This window comes from Papio anubis, chromosome 4 (assembly GCF_008728515.1).
Source record: "Papio anubis isolate 15944 chromosome 4, Panubis1.0, whole genome shotgun sequence".
NCBI lineage: Eukaryota > Metazoa > Chordata > Mammalia > Primates > Cercopithecidae > Papio > Papio anubis.
The window spans coordinates 77,762,018-77,773,694 of record NC_044979.1 but is presented as its reverse complement, the minus strand read 5'-3'; the positions used below and the strand labels follow the sequence as shown (position 1 = coordinate 77,773,694).

Below are 11,677 nucleotides of genomic sequence, written 5' to 3'. Positions count from 1 at the left end.
AAAGCACAAAGAAACAAGTAAATAATTTCCCAAAGTAAAGATTACTAACATTTGGTGAATAGAATCCACAAATACAAATAGAAAGCTAGACAATGAGGAACGGTTTCACAGAGAGAGATCATATGGTACATGCTACTTTTTAAAACAAAATTTTTATTTTTGAATAATTTTAGGTTTATGGAAAGGTTGCAAAGATAACACAGAGTGTTCTATACCCTTCAACTGACTTCCTCTATTGCTAACGTCTTACATTACTATGGTACATTCATTACAACTAAGAAACCAATACTGGTACATTACTATTAACTAAATTCCAGACTCTTTTTAAATTTCACCAGTTTTTCTACTAATGTCCTCTTTCTGTCCCAAGATCCACATTGCATTTAGTTGTCAGGTATTCTATTAGGGCTCTCCAAAGAGACAGAACCAATAGGATAAATGGGTATATGCAGAGAGAGAGAGAGACAGGAGTTAATTCTAAACCTAAGAGTCATGTGACTATTAGGCATACCATTTTAGAAGAAATTGGAAATAGAGTTACAACCAGAGCAGCACAAGTAGTTAAGAAAGCTCAGAACACCAAAGTACCAGTTCAGCCCAGGAAAACAACAAATGTCAACAAACAACTGAAACCTACTGCTTCTGTGAAACAGTACAGATGGAAATGTTGGTTCCAAACGGTCCTTCTCCCGTACCTGAGGATGCCTCCATGAAAGAAGAGAACATCTGCCAAGCTTTTTCTGATGCCTTGGTCTGCAAAATTGAGGATATTGATAATGAAGATTGGAATAACCCTCAGCTCTACAGTGACTACGTTAAGGATATCTATCAGTACCTCAGGCAGCTGGAGATTTTGCAGTTCATAAATCCACATTTCTTAGATGGATGAGATATAAATGGACATAAGCGTACCATCCTGGTAGACTGGCTGGTGCAAATCCCCTCCAAGTTTAGGCTTCTTCAGGAGACTCTGTATGTGTGTGTTGCCACGATGGATTGCTTTTTACTGGTTCAGCCAGTTTCCCATAGGAAGCTTCAACTAGTTTGGATTACTGCTCTGTTCTTGGCTTCCAAGTATGAGGAGATGTTTTCTCCAAATATTGAAGGCTTTGTTTACATCACAGACAATGCTTATACTATTTCCCAAATCCAAGAAATGGAAACTAATTTTGAAAGAACCGAAATTTGAGTTGGGTGGACCCTTGCCACTTCTTAAGGCAAGCATCACAAGCCGGAAAGGCTGATGTTGAACAGAACACTTTAGCCAAATATTTGATGGAGCTGACTCTCATTGACTATGATATGATGCATTATCATCCTTCTAAGGCAGCAGCAGCTGCTTCCTGCTTGTCTCAGAAGGTTCTGGGCCAAGGAAAATGGAACTTAAAGCAGCAGTGTTATACAGGATACACAGAGAATGAAGGATTGGAAGTCATGCAGCACATGGCCAAAAATGTGCTGCAAGTAAATGAAAACTTAACTAAATTCATCGCCATCAGGAATAAGTATGCAAACAGCAAATTCCTGAAGATCAGCACAATCTCTCAACTGAACTCAAAAACCATCAAAGACCTTGCCTCCCCTCTGATGGGAGGGTCCTAGGCTGCAGTGGCCCCTGGGGATGTGTGCTTTATTTGTGCACTTTTTCTTACTGGTTTAGAACTCTTCATTTTATACATAGTTCTCTGGGCTGTTTCATGAAACCTCTTCTCAGACCAATTTTCTAAATGTATATTGAGGAAAAATAAAGCTACTGGTTTTTCTTAAGGTAAAAAAAAAAAAGAAGAAAACAGAATATACCCATTTATCCTACTAGAGAGATCCTAAAAGAGATTTATTATAAGGAATTGGCTCATGCAATTATGGAGGCCGAGAAATCCCAAGATCTGCAGTTGGCAGGCTGGAGACCCAGGGAAGTTGACATGTATTTCCAATCTGAAATTTAGCAGGCCGGAGACTAAAAAAACAGCCAATGTTTCAGTTTCAAGTCCAAAAGCCAGAAAGGAACTGGTGTCCCATCTCAAAGCAGTCAGGCGGGAGGAGTTCCCCCTTAGTGAGTCTTTTTGTTTTATTCATGTTGTCTTCAAAGGATAGGATGAGGCCCACCCATATTATGGAAGGCAGTTTGCTTTACTCAGTCTACCTATTCAAATATTAACCTCATCAAGAAACATTGTCACAGACACAGAAGATTAATGTTTAACCAAATGTCTGGGTACCCCATGGCCTAGCTAAACTGACAAAAAATTAACCATCCCAAGTGTACATGCTATTTTCAATCTGTTATGTTAATATAATATCTGATTTGCCAGATCATGCCGTGTCACCCTCCACTTTAAATGTGCAAGCAGATAGCTCTCTAGATGCCCTATACTTCTGTCTCCACCAGTTCAGCTGGAAGCTTTCCAAGAGTCAATTTGGGTGTTTGAACCCAAACTTTTTTTAATTATATAATTTAAATAAATGTTAAGAAAACTGACAAAATATAAATGCAAAAAGAACACATTTTTGTTTCCATAAAAACTAGGTTGAGTATGTTAGAAAAACTGGATAAATATAGAGTGATTAAAAATTTGCTTTCAGGGTGGGTGCAGTGACTCATGCCTGTAATCCCAGCATTTTGGGAGGCCAAGGCAGGAGGACTGCTTGAGCCCAGAAGTTTGAGATCAGCCTGGGCAACACAGCGAGACTCCTCAATTTTTTTTTTTTTTTTAAGTTTGCTTTCAAAATAGGTGTTAGCATGAAACATAGGGGGCCGGGGGAATCTAGGAGGATTCTACACTCAGTTCCTTTCCAAGTGTCTTTCAATTCTTGTTTTGTTTTTTAAAAATTGAAACTGAAAATCTTAGAGCGTGGTAATTCATGCAAAAAAGATGGTGAGGGGGAATTCCAATCAGGGGACCACTCTCAAAGAAAAGATCTTGGCCCCAAATTAAGAGACTGGCAAATGGCAAATGACTATATATAATTTATGTTAAATATGCCATTGGGGAATATATTACTCTGTTTTCACATTGCTAATAAAGACATAGCCAAGACTGGGTAATTTACAAAGGAAAGAGGTTTAATTGACTCACAGTTTCACATGACTGGGGAGGCATCACAATCATGGTGGAAGGCAAAGGAGGAGCTAAATCGTGTCTTACACAGCAGCAGACAAGAAAGCTTGTGCAGGGGAACTCTCATTTATAAAACCATCAGATCTCGTGAGACTTATTCACTACCATGAGAACAGTGTGAGGGAACAGCTCCCATGATTCAATTATCTCCACCTGGCCCCACCCTTGACACATGGGGATTATTACAATTCAAGGTGAGATTTGGGTGGGGGACACAGCCAAACCATATCAGGGAAGATGAAAAAGTTCTGGCGATGGAAAGTGGTGATGATTGCACAACAATGTGAATGTAAGTAACCCCATGGAACTGTATACTTTAAAATGGTTAAAATGGTAAATTGTGTGTTACACATATATTATCACAATAAAAATATGCAAAGTAACTGTATTTTTTCATATTCCTTGTTTCAACAAATACTTTATTAATGAAAATTTTTGCATTCACTAAGCAGGCTTATTCTGTAGTAAGTTTATTTTTTATTTTAGTTTAATAGAAGAAAAGGACACCAACATGAAGCTGAATGAATTTCAGGTAAATGATTCCCTTTTGAGATTTTAAGAGATTTTAATTCTCTAACATTGCTCTAAATTTAATAGGAAAGACATGAAAACCTGTAAGAGGTTACAGCAGTGGTTCTCAATCTATGGCTGTGCCAGTTCCCTAGGGTGCATCTAGAAATGCATGGACATGTTTTTGATTGTCACAATTATGAGGATCCTGGCATTCTCCAGAGACGTCAAACATCTTATTACGTACCTGACAGACCTGACATCAAAACATACCCAACCCAAATGTCAATAGCTCCCCCAGTGACAAACATTGGGGAAGACTCAATGTATGCTTTATTTTTATTTTTTTCTAATAAAATCCAATCTGGAATTCAAAAGTTTATTAGAATAAAAATACATGTACATTACAATTATTTCACATAATTTGTAAATTTTACCACCATTCATTTTTAAATGATTTTAAAGTTCGTACTGTAAATATCTGCACATTTGTAAACAAATCTTAAATTACCAAATTTGCAATGTATCTATTAGATATTGAATATGAAAATTTAGGATTGGCAACTGATAGTTATATCCTACTGTGCTTACTATTTCTATGACATTTTAGAGGGGAAAAAGATTAATTCATTTTAAGTGAAAAATATATAATATTTCACAAATTTGTGTATCATCCTGTGTGTGCAGGAGCTATACTAGTCTTCTCTGTATCATTCCAATTTTAGTATATATGCTGCAAAACCAATCAACATATTTTAAAAATTATATTTCAAATTTTTATAATATCTGACAACTTCCTTATGAAAATTAATAAAAGAGACATCATTTCACTTTATTCCTCCTCTCACCCTCTTCCAAATGCATTTTGTTACTTATATTATTCTCCATAATGTCTGAGTTTTTAACATTTTCATGTTGTTCTGAAACCGTAATTCAAACCACTGTTTACTCTTCATTTCTATTTTAAATAATTTGGTGCCCATCATCTAACTTTTCTGTGCCTGGCTTCTCCATTTCTATACTCTTTGATTCATCTACTTAGTTGCCTAGATTTTATTAATAAGAGTTTTAAATTTACTTATTTTTATTCTATAAAAGGCTCATGGATTCTTATTTCTTTACATTCTTTCATGCTTACTATCCATCTGTTGCATTTATCCTTAGGAGGATAATTTGGGCTTAAAATTTTAAAGTCATTCACTGTCTTCCTCAGAACGTTGTAGATACTGCTGCATTGTCTTTGGCTTGGAAGAGGGTGTGGAGACGTCAGGGGTCAATCTTATTTTCTCTTTCATAAGTGACTTGTTTTTTGCTAGTATATACCCATATTATTACTATTTTAAAGCATTTTATTTTACTATATCAAATGTAATATATTTGATACCTACACATAATTAAATATAAAATATGTAAATTATAATCAAAATAAGATTTAAGCTTTTAAATAATCATTCAATTGAAGAACTAAAAGAATCTCCAATAGCATTGCATCTACCTATGGATTCCTCCTCTGTCCCATGTGCCTCTTCGCCCCCTGAGACAGCAACTTTCCTGTATGGTTATCCTTCCTTTCAATATTCATAATGGTTTTGTCATGTAAGTATGTATCCCTAAACAATATACAATATTATTTCATTTTACTTATTTTTAAGTTATATAATAATACTATACATTGTCTTTTGGAACTTTTTTCATTCAACTTACTATTTAAATTTGTAAAGACTCATGTTGCAGTGTGTTACTATACTCATTTTTAATAGCATTGTTGATACATAATTTGCATCATCAAGTTCACCTGTTTCAAGTATATATTCTAATGGCTTTCAGTGTATTTACAGAGTTGTATACCCATCATTATCTTGTAACTTCAGAGTATTTTCATCACCCCCAAAAGAAATCTTGTGCCAATTGGCGGTCATTCCCAGTCTCCCTCTCCCCTGCTTCCCTATCCCCTGGCCTGACTTTCTGTCTTTATTGATTTGCTTCTTTTTAGGCATTTCATATAAATGGAAACATTCAGCCGGGCGCGGTGGCTCAAGCCTGTAATCCCAGCACTTTGGGAGGCCGAGGCGGGTGGATCACGAGGTCAGGAGATCGAGACCATCCTGGCTAACATGGTGAAACCCCGTCTCTACTAAAAATACAAAAAACTAGCCGGGCGTGGTGGCGGGCGCCTGTAGTCCCAGCTACTCGGAGGCTGAGGCAGGAGAATGGCATGAACCCGGGAGGCGGAGTTTGTACCGGGAGGCGGAGTTTGTAGTGAGCCGAGATTGTGCCACTGCACTCCAGTCTGGGTGACAGAGACAGACCCCCATCTCAAAAATAAATAAATAAATAAATAAACATAAAATAACATTTTTGAGGTTCTTCCATGTTGTTGTATGTATCAGTACAATCATGCATCACTTAAGAACAAGGATATGTGCTGGGAAATAAATTGTTAGGCAATTTTGTTGTTGTGCAAGTATCATAGAGTATACTTACAAAAACCTAGATGGTATAGCCTACTACACATGTAGGCTATACGGTATAGCCTAAGCTACAAACCTGTATAGCATATTACTGTACTGAATACCATAGGCAACTGTAACACAATGGTAAGTATTTCTGTATCTAAACATAGAAAAAGTACAGCAAAAGTATGGCACTATAATCCTACCGGATCACTGTTGCATATGCAGTCCATTGTGACAGAAACGTCATTATGTAGCACATGACTGTACTTTATTAGTTTTTGTTGCTGAATATGATTCTATTGTATGGCTATACCACATTTTGCTTACCCATTCATCAAAAACATTCATTTTCACTACTGTATAATATTCTACCAAGTAAATATTCTAATTCATTTATTTTGTCTCCTATCAAAGGATGGATATTTTGGTCTTTCCAGTTTTTTTTTTTTTTTTTTTTTTCTTTTGTGAATTGTGCTGCTCTGAACAAGTTCCTAGGTAACCATGGGAAAGAGTTTCTCTAGGATATATATCCAGGAGTAAGTTACATTCATTCTCGAATTTATTGGATAATGCCAAATTGTTTTTCGAAGCAATTACACAAGTTTACATTCCCAACAAAGGTATATAAGAGATCTTGTTAACCCCAATCCTTTCCAACATTTGACATTGTCCAATTTCTTAATTTTTGCCAATTCTGGGTATAAAAAATGGTGTTTCACATCAGTTTTATTTGTATTTCCTTTATTACTATTCAGAATGAGCATCCTTTTATATACCGTTCATTCACTTTTCTCCTTTGATATGCCTGTTACTGTGTTTTGATCATTTTCTATTTGTTTTTCTCAATTGATATGTACATTTTTGTTGTAACTATAAACTGTACCTTTTTTATATTACATTTTAAAACTGTTCATGACCACTGTTTAGAAAAGCAGTTGGGGAATGCACCTTCATTTTACACTGAAGGTTGCATCTCCTTAGTTTGCAAACTGTTCACTGGAATATAGTCTCTTTCTTCCACATTCCTTTTCAGAGAACTCTTGTGCAGGGGCTGTATCTCATATACAATGGGGACAGCATGTTACAGACTAATACTTATATTATGATATAGTTTCTATAAAGTATAGAAAAATGCAAAACATTGCAATTAGTATAGCAATGTTTTGTTGTTTAGCAATGTACATCTCTGTAGCAGAATTTTGTAGAAAGTCTTGGCAATTAGAAGTATCAGTGTAATGTAGGGGTTACTTCTGGGAAGGGAAGGGGAAGTGGTATCAGGGAAGTGGGATCAGGTATATATAGGGGGATACAATGGTATCTTTAATATTTTATTCCTTAAACTGGATGATGTTATGAGTGTTGGTTATATTTCTCCTTCTATATTTTCTCTCTTTTTTTTTGAGATAGAGTCTCACTTTGTCGCCCAGACTGGAGTGCAGTGGCACGATCTCGGCTCACTGCGACCTCCGCCTCCCAGTTTCAAGCGATTCTCCTGCCTCAGCTTTCCGAGTGACTGGGATTACAGGTATGTGACATCATGACTGGCTAATTTTTGTATTTTCAGTAGAGACAGGGTTCGCCATGTTGGCCAGGCTGGTCTTGAACTCCTGACCTAAGATGATCTGCCCGCCTCGACCTCCCAAAGTGCTGGAATTACAGGCAGGAGCCACCATGCCCAGCCTGTATTTTCATTTAGCCAACATGTTGTCTAACATTTTTCTGAAGGGCAGAGATCATTGTCAACTCTTGTCTATCACTCCCACATCCAGTCAGTCACTCTACAAATTTTGTCTCTTAAGTAGTCCTTAGGACTGTCCCCTCCACTCCATCTCTGCAGCCCCTTAGGGTGGGCCTTCATCATCTTTACTTGGACTATAGCAACCACCTCCTACTTCCAGCCTGAGCCCCTTCAAATCCAGCCTCTACACTATTGCTGAAGTAGTCTAACTAAAATGCAAACTGTCACTGTCACATACCTCCCTGCTTAAAACCTTTCAACAGCTTGCCGCTGCCTGGAGAACAAGGTACAAGTTCCTTTAATATGGAACACCAGGCCCTTTGTGATCTGGTCCCTGCTTTTCTCCCCAATCTTGTCTGCCACCACTTCCTGCCCTGCATTTTAAGTTGCACTGACACTGGACTACTTACAGTTCTCCCAGAGAGTAACCAGCTCCTCCTCGTTTGTGCAGGACTTTTCTGGTCTTAGCACTGACAGTCCTGCATCGTGGGAGCCCCTCAGTCCCAGGCAAACTGGGACAGTCATGGTATTGAACCTGAAAGTCCTGCATCCTAGGAAACCATCAGTACCAAGCAAGCTGGGAGAAGTTTCCCAGCTTCTGTGCTGTTTCTGCAGATGTCTCAGCAACTTAGTATGTCTCCCTAACCTCCTGCTTCCTACTTATTCTGAAACTATTACCCAAAGCAAACAGGAAACAAAATATAAAATAAAACATAACACACACAAAAAATAGGCAACTAATTTCTGTATATGGGTTTTAGGGCCTGACACCTTACTAAGTTAATTACTATCACATTGTTTTTAGATTCTTTGTGATCTTCTTTGTATATTATCACATTATCTGCAAATACTTATGGGTTTGTTTGTTCCTTTCTCTTTTTTCTTAAAACAAACTTGGAATAGAACAAATGTTTGCACCTTTCTAATCATAATGCCTTTATTTATTTTCCTCATGTTATTATCTGGCTAGAAACTTCGGTTTTAATGGTGATTAAAAACATGATAGTGAGCAAACGTGTCCCATTTGTGATTTTACATGGAATGTTTTTACATTTTCATCAAGAATGATGTTTACTGAGGTTTTCGCTGATAACTTCATTCATGTAAAGATAATTCTCTTTTATTTATACTTTGCTAAGACTTTTCATACTAAATCAGTGGTTAACTTTATCCAAAGTTTTTCCTATTCCTATTGAGATTATATGTGGGTTTTCCCTTTTAATCTATTATGTAGATCATAATTCTAGATGTCTAAATGTTAAACTACCCTTGCATTCCTGGGATAGAGCCAAGTTGGTCATGACAAATACACTTTTTTTTTTTTTTTTTTAACTCCACTGGATTCCATTTGGTATAATTTATTTAGGCTCTTGAGTGAGACTGACGTATAATTTATTTTCTCAAACTGTATTTGTCTATTTTTGGTGTCCAGGTTATATGGAATGATTTAGAGAGTATTTATTCTTTTCCATTTTGCTGTATAAGTTTGTAAAAGACAGAAATTAACTCCTGAATGCTTAGTAATTTCACCTATAAAATTAAATGGCTTGGTCTTTCCTGTAGGAAATTTTGAACTACTAATTCAGTTGCTTTAATAGTTATAGAATGGGTCGGGGGTAGTGGCTCATGCCTGTAATCCCAGCACTTTGGGAGGCCGAGCCGGGTGGATCACGAGGTCAAGAGTTCGAGACCAGTCTGACCAACATGGTGAAACCCCGTCTCTACTAAAAATAAAAAACTAGCTGGGCATGGTGGCATGCATCTGTAATCCCAACTACTCAGGAGGCTGAGGCAGAAGAATCGCTTGAACCCAGGAGGCAGAGGTTGCAGTGAGCTGAAATTGTGCCACTGCACTCTAGCCTGGGCGACAGAGTGAGATTCTGTCTCAAAAAAAAAAAAAAAAAAAGTTACAGAATCATTAAAGCTTCTTAATTCCAAATTCAGCTTTGGTAAGTTCTATTTTTCTAAAGATTATTTCACTTCACCTTCAATTTATTGGCCTAACATTGCCCATAGTATTTTCTTTTTAATCTGTGCTATAGCTACATTTATATTCTCTTTTAATCCTTATATTATGTGTACTCTTTTCTCAGTCTTCTCAAAAGACTGTCTATTTTATGAGTCTTTTCAAAAAGCTAACTTTTATCTTCATAGTTTTTTCTTTTGTAATATTGTTTTCAACTAATCGGATTCTGCTTCTTTTTATTTTCTTTTATTCTTTTCCAAATACTTATGATGGTGCTTAGTTCATTTTCAGACTTCTTTCTTTCTAATGTAAGTATTTATGGTTGATAGACTGCCCTCAAAAATACTGGTTTTGACATGTTACATTTTCATTACAATTTGGCTTTAAATATTTTTAAAAATTCATTATGATTTCTTAATTGAGCAATGAATAATTAAGTATTCTATTTCCAAAGATGTGAGGATTGTAAAAATATAATTTTGCTATTGACTTTTACCTTGACTGAATTTTTGTCAAAAATATCATATTTCTTTTTATTTTATATTTTTTGAGGTGGAGTCTCGCTCTTATTGCCCAGACGGGAGTGCAGTGGTGCGATCTCAACTCACTGCAACCTCCACCTCCTGAGTTCAAGATATTCTCCTGCCTCAGCCTCCCAAGTAGCTGGGATTACAGGCACATGCTACCACACCTGGCTAATTTTTGTGTTTTTAGTAGAGAGAGGGTTTCATCATGTTGGCCAGACTGGTCTCGAACTTCTGACCTCAAGTGATCCACCCACCTCAGCCTCCCAAAGTGGTGGAATTACAGGCGTGAGCCACTGTGCGCAGCTCCAAAATACCATCTTTCTAAGGAATAACCTTTAGTGTGTGATATGGTTTGGCTTGTCCTCATCCAAATCTCACCTTGAATTGTAGCTCCCATAATTCTTACATGTCATGGGAGGGACCTGGTGGGAGATAATTGAATCATGGGGGCAGGTCGTTCCTGTGCTTTTCTCATGATAGTGAATAAGTCTCACAAGATCTGATGGTTTTATAAAGGCAGTTCCCCTGCACACATCCTCTTGACTGCCACTATGTGAGACATGCCTTTGCTCTTCCTTCGCCTTCTGCCATGATGGTGAGGCCTCCCCCCCCCGTGTGGAACTGCAAGTCCATGAAACCTATTTTTCTTTATAGAATACTCAGTCTCAGGTATGTCTTTATTAGCAGCATCAGAACAGACTGTTAATACAGTGTGAGTCTACTGATGATAAATTCTCAATTTCCGTTTAACGGCAAATGCCTTTTACTCTCATGATTGTTTACTCTCATGATTGATAGATAATAGCTATTTGCTCTCAACACTTTATTATTCCACTGCTTTCTGTTTTCTGGTATCACTGTTGGGCACTCAGCTGCCAATGAAATGATCATTTCTTGGTATGTGATGTGTCTTTACTTTCTGGCTTTTAAAAAATTTTTTGCCTTGTTTCTCTAGAGAGCCACCACTACGCTAGCCATTGGTTTTCTTTTTTATCTTGTTTGGAAATACTGTCCTTTATGAACTGGGGATTCATAGCTTTCAGCATTTCTGAACATTTCTCCTTGATTAATTGTATTATCACTTCTTGGTTGACTTATTCTTTTCTTCTGTGACTCTGATTTGACTTATGTTAGACCTTCTCATTTCATCCTCAACATTTTAAATTATTCTAACATCTTTTGGCTCTTTCCCTTTCAAGATTATATTCTGGTTAATTTATTCACTTCAACCTACAAGTTCATTAATTCTCTTTCATCTGTGGCTAATCTGCTTTTTAACATGTCTTGTGTTTTCATTCAATGTTTACATATTTTATGTAGACATTCCGTTGGGTTATTTGTAAGAATTGCCTGATTATTCC

At 36.9% G+C, this 11,677-nt stretch overlaps 2 pseudogenes; one reads left to right on the top strand and one right to left on the bottom strand.

Moving 5' to 3' along the window:
- The first annotated feature begins 331 nt into the window (after positions 1-331).
- LOC101019484 lies at positions 332-1,750 on the top strand (annotated as a pseudogene).
- Positions 1,751-4,268: 2,518 nt separating this feature from the next.
- LOC116274698 lies at positions 4,269-4,381 on the bottom strand (annotated as a pseudogene).
- Between the last annotated feature and the right edge of the window lie 7,296 nt (positions 4,382-11,677).